The sequence below is a fragment of the Erpetoichthys calabaricus genome, chromosome 6 (assembly GCF_900747795.2).
Source record: "Erpetoichthys calabaricus chromosome 6, fErpCal1.3, whole genome shotgun sequence".
Taxonomy (NCBI): domain Eukaryota; kingdom Metazoa; phylum Chordata; class Cladistia; order Polypteriformes; family Polypteridae; genus Erpetoichthys; species Erpetoichthys calabaricus.
In genome coordinates, this window is record NC_041399.2 from 17734631 (window position 1) to 17745054 (window position 10424).

Sequence of the window (10424 nt, forward strand, 5' to 3'; positions counted from 1 at the left end):
GTTTGGAGCAAACCTATAGATGCCTTAGATAAAGTTAAATTTAAGAGTAGACAATACACTAAGTGAATATTAAACAATGAGAATCACAGCTACTATTAACGGTTCCAAATATACAGTACACAGAGTAAAAGTAAAGGTAAATGTGTAAGCATAAATAGATAAATAATAAGTGAAGTCACAGTAAAGATTACAGTCAATGCAATAGTCATGAGTTCCACATGGGTCACGTGTAAGTGTGTGACTATGTGTGATTGATGCAGATGTTCAGTTTTATCAGAGGCAGTTTCTGTTTTAAGAAGGGGCAGTGATCGCTAAGCATTTAATAGGCTGATTGCTTTGGGGTAAAAGCTGTTCTTCAGCCTGGTAATGCTGGCATAAAGGGTTCTGAAGCGCCTACCAGAGGGCAGAGGAGTAAAAATACTATGACTGGTATGGTTTGGATCTCTAGAAATGTTCTTTGCTTTTCTGCTGCAGTGGGTAGTGAAGATGTCTTCCAGTGATGGTAGCTTTGTCCCAGCAATTCTCTGAGCCGTTTCGATGATAAGATGGAGGGTCTTACATTTTCAGAGGTGCAGCCTCTGAAATTAAACAGCATCTGTTGTGGGTGTTGTACTTTCTTCAGGCTCCTCAGAAAGTGAAGCCTCTTAAGACCTTTCTTGCCACTGCTGTCGTGCTTGTTCTCCATGACAGGTCCTGGCTGATGTGGACTCCCAAGATTCTGAAACTCTGGACTGTCTCCACCCTCTCACCATTAATGCTGATGGGATGGTGACCACTGTACTGTAGGTCAGTTTCCTGAGGTCCAGAATCAGTTCATTTGTTTTCTTGGAATTAAGTGCAAAGCTGTTGTTGTGACTCCAACTCTCCAGATTCTCAACCTCTTCTCATTATTGGAGATCAGGCCTGTCACTGCGGAGTCTTCTGCGGACTTTGTTATGATGTTAGCATCATGGGTAGGTTTGCAGTCATTTGTGAAGAGGGAGTAAAGGAGAGGGCTCAGCACATAGCCCTGTGGTACCCCAGTGTTCAGTGTTACTGATGAAGAGAATTGCTTACCCATGTGCATGGTTTGTGGTCCTTTAGTGAGAAAATCTAAAATCCAGTTGCACAGGTGTGCGTTGAGACCCCAGTTGTTTAGTTTGCTAGTCAGCTTGTTGAGGGGGGTGGTACTAAAGGCGGAGGTGTAGTCAATGAACAGCATCCACACATAGCTGTGACTCTGCTCCAGGTGTGACAGGGATTAATAAATTACCATAATAAATTTACAAACTTTTCTGAAAACACATTTTCACTTTGTCATTATGGATTCTTGAGTGTAGACCGCTAGACAAAAATGGCAATTTTATCTACTTAAAATTAAATCTACAACACAGTAAAGTGTGCAGAGGGTGAGGGTGGCCTGAATACATTCTGAATCCACTATAGATACATGGAATGAAAATAAGAAGTGGTGTTGATGAAACAAGCATCCAGAAGAACTTTAAATATCAATATTAATAATAATAATAATTCTTTACATACTCAAAGTGCTTTTCGTGGTGAGCGAGGAGCCACTTCATCCACCACTAATGTGTAGCACCCACCTGGATGATGCAATGGCAGCCATTCTTGTGCCAGTACACTCACCACACATTAGCTGTTAGGTAGTGAAGAGGTGAGAGATAGTTAGCTAGTTAGTTGATTAGGGGGCCAGAATGACTAGGCCAGAGTGGGCAATTTAGCCAGGATATCGGGATACACCCTACTGTTTATGAAGGATGTCCAGGGGTCTTTAATGACTACAGAGAGTCAGGATGACGGTTTTATGTCTCATCTGAAGGATGGTGCCATTTTTACACCCCAGTGTCCCAATTATTGCACTGGGGCATTGGGATCTACACACAGACTACAGGGTAAGCGCCCCCTGCTGGCCTCTTCTGCACCTCTTCCAGCCACAATCCAAGCTTTTCCTGGTTGGTCTCCCTTCCAAGTACTGGCCAGAACTGAACATGGTGAGCTTCAGATGGATGACCGCTTCTGAAGTGCATGTGGTGTGGCTGCTGGATGAAAAACTTTAGGTGCTGTGAAGATAACATAGACACACAGATTAAGGGTTGGGGATTCCGTCCCTGTATATTGTAAACCACAGAGGTCAGTTTTGTGATACACATCCATCCATCCATTATCCAACCCGCTATATCCTAACTACAGGGTCATGGGGGTCTGCTGGAGCCAATTCCAGTCAACATAGGGCGCAAGGCAGGAAACAAACGCAGGGCGCCAGCCCACTGCAGTTGTGATATACAAAAGACAATCAATGGTGGAAACATGGATGTATTTATGAGGTGGGAATGGAAGTAGGAATGCTGGGAAAGATAACATGGAGGATCTTGAGATGGTGGTGACGTCATCTGCAAGGAACTGGAGGTGAAAACAGAACAAAGAAGCGGTTCAGATATCTGGATGAAGCTTTTGAGATGAACTCAAGGTGCCGTGCTCTTTTATTGTTTGTCTTTCCTGTTGAAATAAAGAGAGAGGTGTCAACACGTTGTCTTAATCCCACATCTTGTGGTTTTGCGTGGCTCGTCAGGTCCTTTAGCTGCCCTTTAGTCGCTCATGTGTGACAGTGCATCGGAAATCATAAGCTGTGCTGGACTGAAAGTCACCAACATGTCAAACCTTTTGACAGATTATGTAAAATATGTGTTTATTTAATTAATTAATTTATTTATTTATTGCACATCTATGGATTTCATTTATAGCTGATGTCCATTCTGAAAAACTCTTTATTAAAAACAATGATTGAAATCGTTCACCCTAGGGGTTCCCTCTATGAATGAAATTGGCAAATGAGTGCCTTAAACACATCTGAGGGGGATTCTATCCATTTGGCAATGCGTCTTGTCAGTTTTTGAATTATCTTAATCGATAAGAACAGTTCATTCTAATGATTGTCAGATGTTGACAGTTCATACGTTCAGGTTGCTTTGTTACACGTGTGTTCAAAGAGATTAGAGCGTTTGTTACAGCATTTAATTAAAGGATGCCAGTAAAGCTGCCCTGCTTCGCCAGTATTTCACAGATAGCCTTTTTCCAGTTTTCAAGGTTCTCTTTATCAGGTCAGGCTTCTGCACAATCAGTAATTATGCTATTGAAGAAGAGATGGTTGGGCGCTGCGTGTAAGACTTGTGATAACCTTCCTCTTGCTAGGGTGGCGTGTAAAATGAGCTGTGCAGTGTATTCTGGAGTGAAAGTACATCTGCCTGCTGAGATGCAAGAAAATATCAGTTTCCCGTTTGATCACGTCTGTTATGATAACTTTAATGATGGGAATACAAGCTCTTATATATCATAGCGACCTCACTGTAACAGGTTTGAAAAGGAAGACACAGCTGGACAAAGAAGTGATTGCTGAATGGTTCACTCATAACAGTCTAGGAACAATACACAAATATAAAACAAAAAACGAAGGAAATTGAACTAGAACTATTTACAATTATCTATAACCCTCTCATTGCTATGGCCCGAGAGAATCCATAAAAGAAAACTCTGGTTCCCTACACAGAATCCTCCTTTCCTCCATGCTTGTACCTCATCTTTATATCCCACACCTTCCCATCATTCCCTGCACCTTCCAGAAATCCCTGACTTCAGTTCCAGGTCCTCCATTCGTGGTACCACCCATTTTCTTCCATTTAATGTCAGTCATATCCCTAATGGCCATCTTCCGCATTGCTCTTTGTCCTCCCCGCTAGACTCAACAGTCCCTTAGTGTCCAGGCCTCACCTTGGCCAGAGCCGGCCTTAGGGTGAAGCGAACGAAGTGACCACTTCAGGCCCACAGCTGGAGGAGGCCCACTGCGCCCTCGGTATCAGTTTGCTTCGGGCCCGAAATTGTCTAGGGCCGGCTCTGCCTTGGCTGAGATGCTACAATATTAATAATAAAAATGTAAGTATCTCTGCTTCTTTTGTACTTTCTCATAAGGAACAGCTGTATTATTATTTATAAAAACCATGAACAACACAGAACTAAAAGATTCAGGGCCCCAACAAGGGCTACTCGTAGTGGACAGGTGGGAAAGGAGACTGCCAAATTGAAGTCAGCATTCCAACATGGAAGTCAAAAGTGATGTCTGGAACAGGACAGTCATCTTTTTCCACAATCTTCACCCTGTCTCATTCTTCGATACCTTTTTGCACTCTTCACCTCGTCTCATTCTTTTTTAATATTATTTGTTCTACCACTTTGGTGATCAGGACTTGTTATTAAAGGACAGTTTTATGTTGATGGACAGAATGACAAATTGAAAATAGTTCCCCAAGATGGCAGTCAAACGTGATGCCTGAAACATAAGACATTTGACAAATGAGAGGAGACCATTCTGTCCATCAAGCTTCTTTTTTGGCCAATAGCTCAGCTGTCCCAATATCTCATCCAGATTCTTCCTAAAAATTGTGAAGGTTTCTGTTTCAATCCATGTCTCAGTAGCTTGTTCCAGAGTCCCACAACTCTTTGCATAAAGAAGTGCTTCCTGGCTTCAGTCCTAAATGCACTCCCCCATTAATTTCCAGGAATGTCCTCCAGTACATGACTCACCCTGAAACTGTAAGAATGTTGCTGGACGCAGAACAGTCACCTTTTCCACAGAATATCTTTTTGCTCTGTTCACGCTTTCTCATTCTTCTTTGAGTCTGTCCCTTCTAACACTGGTTATCAGACTAGTTTTGGAGGATTGTTTTATTGATGGACAAATAGCCAGAGTACTGAAAGCAAATAGACCCCTAAGCCTTGAAAGATGCTGTACATTGTTCTAGTCTGTGATGAGAGAATGACCACGATCTGAGCCTGAGATTTAGTGTTGGTGGATCTAAGTCTGAGATTTTAGGTTGGAGGGCCCAAGTCTGAGATTTTGGGTTATAAAGTATATGTTTGAGATTTTGGGTTGGCGGGTCTAAATCTGAGAATTTGGGTTATAACATCCAAGTTTGAGATTTTGGGTTGGCAGGTCTAAGTCTGAGATTTTGGGGTGGAGGGCCTAAGTCTGAGATTTCGAGTTATAAGGTGTAAATTTGAGATTTTGGGTTGGAGGGTCTAAATCTGAGATTTTGGGTTGGCAGGTCTAAATCTGAGATTTTGGGTTATAAGGTCTAAATCTGAGATTTTAGGTTAGAGGGTCTAAATCTGAGATTTTGGATTGGAAGGCCCAAGTCTGAGATTTTGGGTTATAAGGTATACGTTTGAGATTTTAGGTTGGCGGGTCTAAATCTGAGATTTTGGGTTATAAGGTCTAAGTTTGAGATTTTGGGTTGGAGGGCCTAAGTCTGAGATTTCGAGTTATATGGTGTAAGTTTGGGATTTTGGGTTGGTGGGTCTAAATCTGAGATTTCGGGTTATACGATCTAAATTTGAGATTTTGTGTTGGCAGGTCTAAGTTTGAGATTTTGGGTTGGAGAGTGTAACTTTGAGAGTTTAGAGTTGGAGACCTTTGGATTAGCACATGCAAGTATGAATTTACTGTGTACACGTGAGAATAATGACTCTAAAGCACAAAAAACTTAGAACAGATATGCATGTCGATCTTATGTTGTTAACTCATAATGTATTCTTTTTATTAGGCACCTTTTTGATATGACTCTCCCACCTGAGTAAGAATCCTGGCTCAGTCATTGGTAATGAACACTCTGTGTATTCTCCTCATTCACCACCACACCTCCAGCCCCAGGATATTCTGGTTCGGCTCCAACATCCTAAAGAGAAAAGCTCTAACTAACGGAAAACTTTAAAATGTGTGTACATAAGTGCTCCAAGTAATAGTCTGCACTTTTGTTTTCAAATGTATTGTAATTTTTTTTTTTTATTTCTACAATGATAATTAGTCTAAATATTTCATAAATGTGTGCCAGCACAGACAGCATTTTATATGACAATCATCAAGTGTAATGAAATTAAAAATTAACAGAGCTTTGTCATTTTAATATTCAACAGTTAGATCATTTGCATGATTTCATTATGAATTTAGTGGGTGGTAGGTGGGTTTTCTTTATTGCTTACATTAATAATGCTGCATTAATATCCTATAAAAATGAACGTTCTCCAGGAAACAACAGGCAGTGTAGATTAGTGGTTGAGGAGATGGAGTCTAACACTAATATAAGATCAATCCAAACTGCTGACAACTATATGACCCTGACCTTGCCTGTCCTCCAAAAGTAAAAATTTGCATTAATGTTCCATACCTGTGGAGTCTGCAAAGAGTGCTTACATCCTGATCATTCAAACTCTGTGTGACAGATGTCTCCTCGCAATTAAGATTAACTGCTGCCACACACACACACACAGGAGTGTGTTGGAGGCTCTGCATGAGAGATGAAACTGAGGACAGGTTTGGCAGAAACACAGCTACTTACCTTTCTACCTCCTCCAGCCCTAGAATGGAGGAGGAGTCCACAGAAGAGCACCGCCCCTTCTGGTAGCCCCACCCCTATATAAGCTAAAAGACAGCTGGAAGTCAGTTTTCATTATCGGATTCACATTTACTGGTGCCACACTAGCCTGCAGAAGCCCACAGGGAATTAACTATTTTGGTTCCTTCTTTTTCAAGCTTACTTAACATCATTGCCATCAAATGGGGATCACCAGAAGACCCCAGCTCTTCAACTTGTCCTGTCTTTGTTCTCTCCACACTGCATCTATACTAATAAAAGGCAAAGCCCTCACTGACTGACTGACTGACTCATCACTAATTCTCCAACTTCCCGTGTAGGTGGAAGGCTGAAATTTGGCAGGCTCATTCCTTACAGCTTACTTACAAAAGTTAGGCAGGTTTCATTTTCGAAATTCTACGCGTAATGGTCATAACTGGAACCTCTTTTTTGTCCATATACCTCCATATACCTCGATGGCCGTGGGAGGCGGAGTTGCATATTGCGTCATCACGCCACCCACGTAATCACGTGAACTGACTGTGAACAAAGTACGTACAAAACAAGGTAGAGCCCCAAAGAGCACTGAAGAAAACATTCATTACACAATTGAGAAGACAGCGAAACAATAAGAAGTGACCAAGTGACGCATACAAGCATATTCATAAGTGCAGCTACAACCGTAAGTTTAAATTAAGTTTATAGAGACGCTCCTGCTACCGTTTGCAATACCATATTCGCGACATACAAGTTTAATGAGAAGACACGAGGGCACCGTGTAAACCTAAAGTTTAAATTAAGTTCATAGACCTACAAAAGGTTGCCATTGATTTGAGGCAAGATTGCTTTTCTCCTGTACAACTATACGTTGCATTCTTAACAGTAAGCTTGCATGGCTTGGTCATATTACAACCGGAGTGCTGAACTGACAACGTGGTATACAAACAGAACTATAACAATCGTAAAAAAAGAAAAAAAAACAGCGGTGAACCCGTGGATTAAATAAAAAGGCGACTTCCTTGGCGAAGCAAGGAAAAAGGAAGACCTTATATGCCGTTCGTTTATAAAACAGCGGAAAAGCAGTGTTAAGGCTGCTTCACAAAAAAACAGCAGAGCGCCTTATATGAGCAGGCAGTCGGCTAAAGAAGGGAATCAATAAATAACTATAATCTTAATAAACGAACAAAAAATAGCGGAGAATCCGCGGACTACATAAAGGAAATGGGTACCTGAACAGAACAGTGAGTCTCAAATAGCTACACAATAGCTATAACAATCGTTATAAACGAACAATAAAAGAATACAGAACCGCTAAGCTAGGATAAAGGACGGCCTTATATGGCATTCGTTTATGAAACAGCGGAGAGGCTGTGTAAAGGCAGCTTAACAAAAAAACAGATCCTTAACAAATTGTTATTGGTATATTTTCCCTCAATTTAAAAAGGTTTTCTTTTCTTCTTAATAAAAATTTAAAAGCAGTACTTCACCGCTGTGAAGCACGGGGATTTGGATATATATTAAAGTTGTCTGTGAAGGGCTCCCTGTTTAAACGCGGCTGCCAGTCATGAACTGGGCCCTTCGTCGCACAGCATTATGATTTTTTATATGGGAAACAAAATTACAAAACAAAACCCTTGGACACTGATTCAATAGGAAAGACCTACTCGGAATCAGTGTCCGAATAGTAATTATGTGGTGGTGGAGGAGCATTTCTGCTTCTCTCCGTTCACAGTCCTTCTCGTTTTCATGACGCTGTCGTTTCCTCTCACGCTCTCTTCTCAACTTTTCTCCAATCTCGCAGGTTGCTTTGTGGCAATCCAAAGAGTAAGGAAGAACCAATGCTTCTTTCTTGAACTCCAAACGCCGACTGATGGAAAATCACAGAAGTGTGTCCGACTTATATACTCTGACTGCCGACTCCAAGAAGTGGGTGAACATTCAATTTGGACGAAGTGCTGCCAATGACGGTCGATAGAAACACAAAAAAACCACAGTCTCGACAATGAAGCAGGTGTCAACGCCAGATCTAAACACAAAGCACGGTGCCGATGCCAGATCTAAACACAAAGAGTGGTGTCGACACCAGAACTAAACACAAAGAGTGGTATCGACAGTGTTTGTGAACAAACGTAACAACCAAGGTGTTGTGTATTCAGCCAGTACAAACAGCACGTCGTACCCTTTAGTTCAATCCTCTTTAATCACCACACTCCAACCTCATCCAACGATCCTAACCCTCACTTCCTCTCCTCCTCCATCACTACTGCCCTCTACTGAACACAGCAGGAACACCACACAAGGCAGTGAATTCGCGGACAAACAAAGATCAAGATCCAAATGAAGATTATATATAAAGATATATATAATAATAAAAGGCAAAGCCCTCACTGACTGACTGACTGACTGACTGACTCACTCATCACTAATTCTCCAACTTCCCGTGTAGGTGGAAGACTGAAATTTGGCAGGCTCATTCCTTACAGCTTACTTACAAAAGTTAGGCAGGTTTCATTTCGAAATTCAAAGCGTAATGGTCATAACTGGAACATATTTTTTGTCCATACACTGTAATGGAGGAGGCGGAGTCACGTATCGCGTCATCACGCCTCCTACGTAATCACGTGAACTAAAAACAAGGAAGACATTTACAGCACGAGTCACACGTGGGAACGAAGGTAAATGACGTTAATTTTTCACTGTCTTTTAATACTGTGTAAGCATACATATTAACACATGTGCAATTAAACGTGTGCATTTACGGGGTGATTTCTCAGGCTTAAAAGCTCACCTTTTATCAAACGCGGTAACAAAGGTAACTGACGTTGTTCACTGTCTTTTAATACTGTGTAACCATACATATTAACACATGTCCAATTAAACGTGTGCATTTACGGGGTGATTTCTCAGGCTTAAAAGCTCGCCTTTTACTAAAAAGGTAAATGCAAAACTATTTTCATTCAGTTTATTGAAACGCTCCCGTTAAGGATTGCAATAACATATTCGCGAGATAAAAGAACGAAGTAGGGGGAAATGGAGGAACAGCCGCAAACAGCGAAGAGCAAAAAATTAATTAAACAATTGAGAACGGAGCGAGTTAAGCATACAAGCATGTTCATAAGGGAAACAAAGCACGGTGTAAAACGTAAGTTTAAATTAAGTTTATAGAAACGCTCCCGCTGCGGATTGCAATAACATATTCGCGAGATAAAAGTTTAATGAGAAGACACGAGGTATAAAAAAGCACGGTGTAAACCGTAACCTTAACTTTATAGAAACGCTCCCGCTGCCGTTTGCAATGCCATATTCGCGAGATACAAGTTTAATGAGAAGACACGAGGTATAAACGACAGTTTGCATCACTTTGTAACAGAGTTAAAATTGCTGTAGCGACAAACTTTTAACTGCCGGGTCTTAGCTAACATTAAATAAACCCGTGGACATCGCAACATCACACAAGAGAGTGGCTCACGTGAAGTGACTGAATGCAGCAGGAGTGATCACTTGCATTAATCAAACCTGTTCAAAAAACACATTACACAATTGATAAGGTAGGAAAAGAATATGAAACAAGGCACGGTATAAACCGTAACTTTAAGTTTATAGAAACGCTGCCGTTTGCAATACCATATTCGCCCCTGCGAAGCGCGGTGATTTTGCTATATATATTAAACTATTTCAACCATTGTATGATCTGCTTCTCGCAACTGAAAGAGGGCACCGTGGCAGAAGTTAGCCGACTTGCTCACCAACCACAAGCGTTACCGGGTAGGTAACCACCCATACAATCAGATTGTGAATCAGACTACGAATGCCTGCAATGTAATTACCCCGATCTACATGCTGTCAAATGAACGAACCTCACGCCGTGGCACAACGTTAGGGGCTTCGCCTCTACGTCCGAGGATCGATTCCCGTAAGGGAGTGCAGTGACTGTGTACTCCTGATGAGCCCACAATTACGGCGAAACACGTGTCGCATACTATGCATCTTCAAAGCACGGTGTAAACAGTAAGTTTAAATTGA

General features: G+C 41.5%; 2 protein-coding genes across 2 annotated transcripts in view; one reads left to right on the forward strand and one right to left on the reverse strand.

Moving 5' to 3' along the window:
• LOC114653862 (protein disulfide-isomerase TMX3-like) overlaps positions 1 to 10424 on the reverse strand; it is a 1157775-nt gene that overhangs the window by 693637 nt on the left and 453714 nt on the right. The gene's annotated exons all lie outside the window — the stretch shown is intronic.
• The window catches only part of dok6 (docking protein 6), a 538250-nt gene that overhangs the window by 169359 nt on the left and 358467 nt on the right, over positions 1 to 10424 (forward strand). The window lies entirely within an intron of this gene.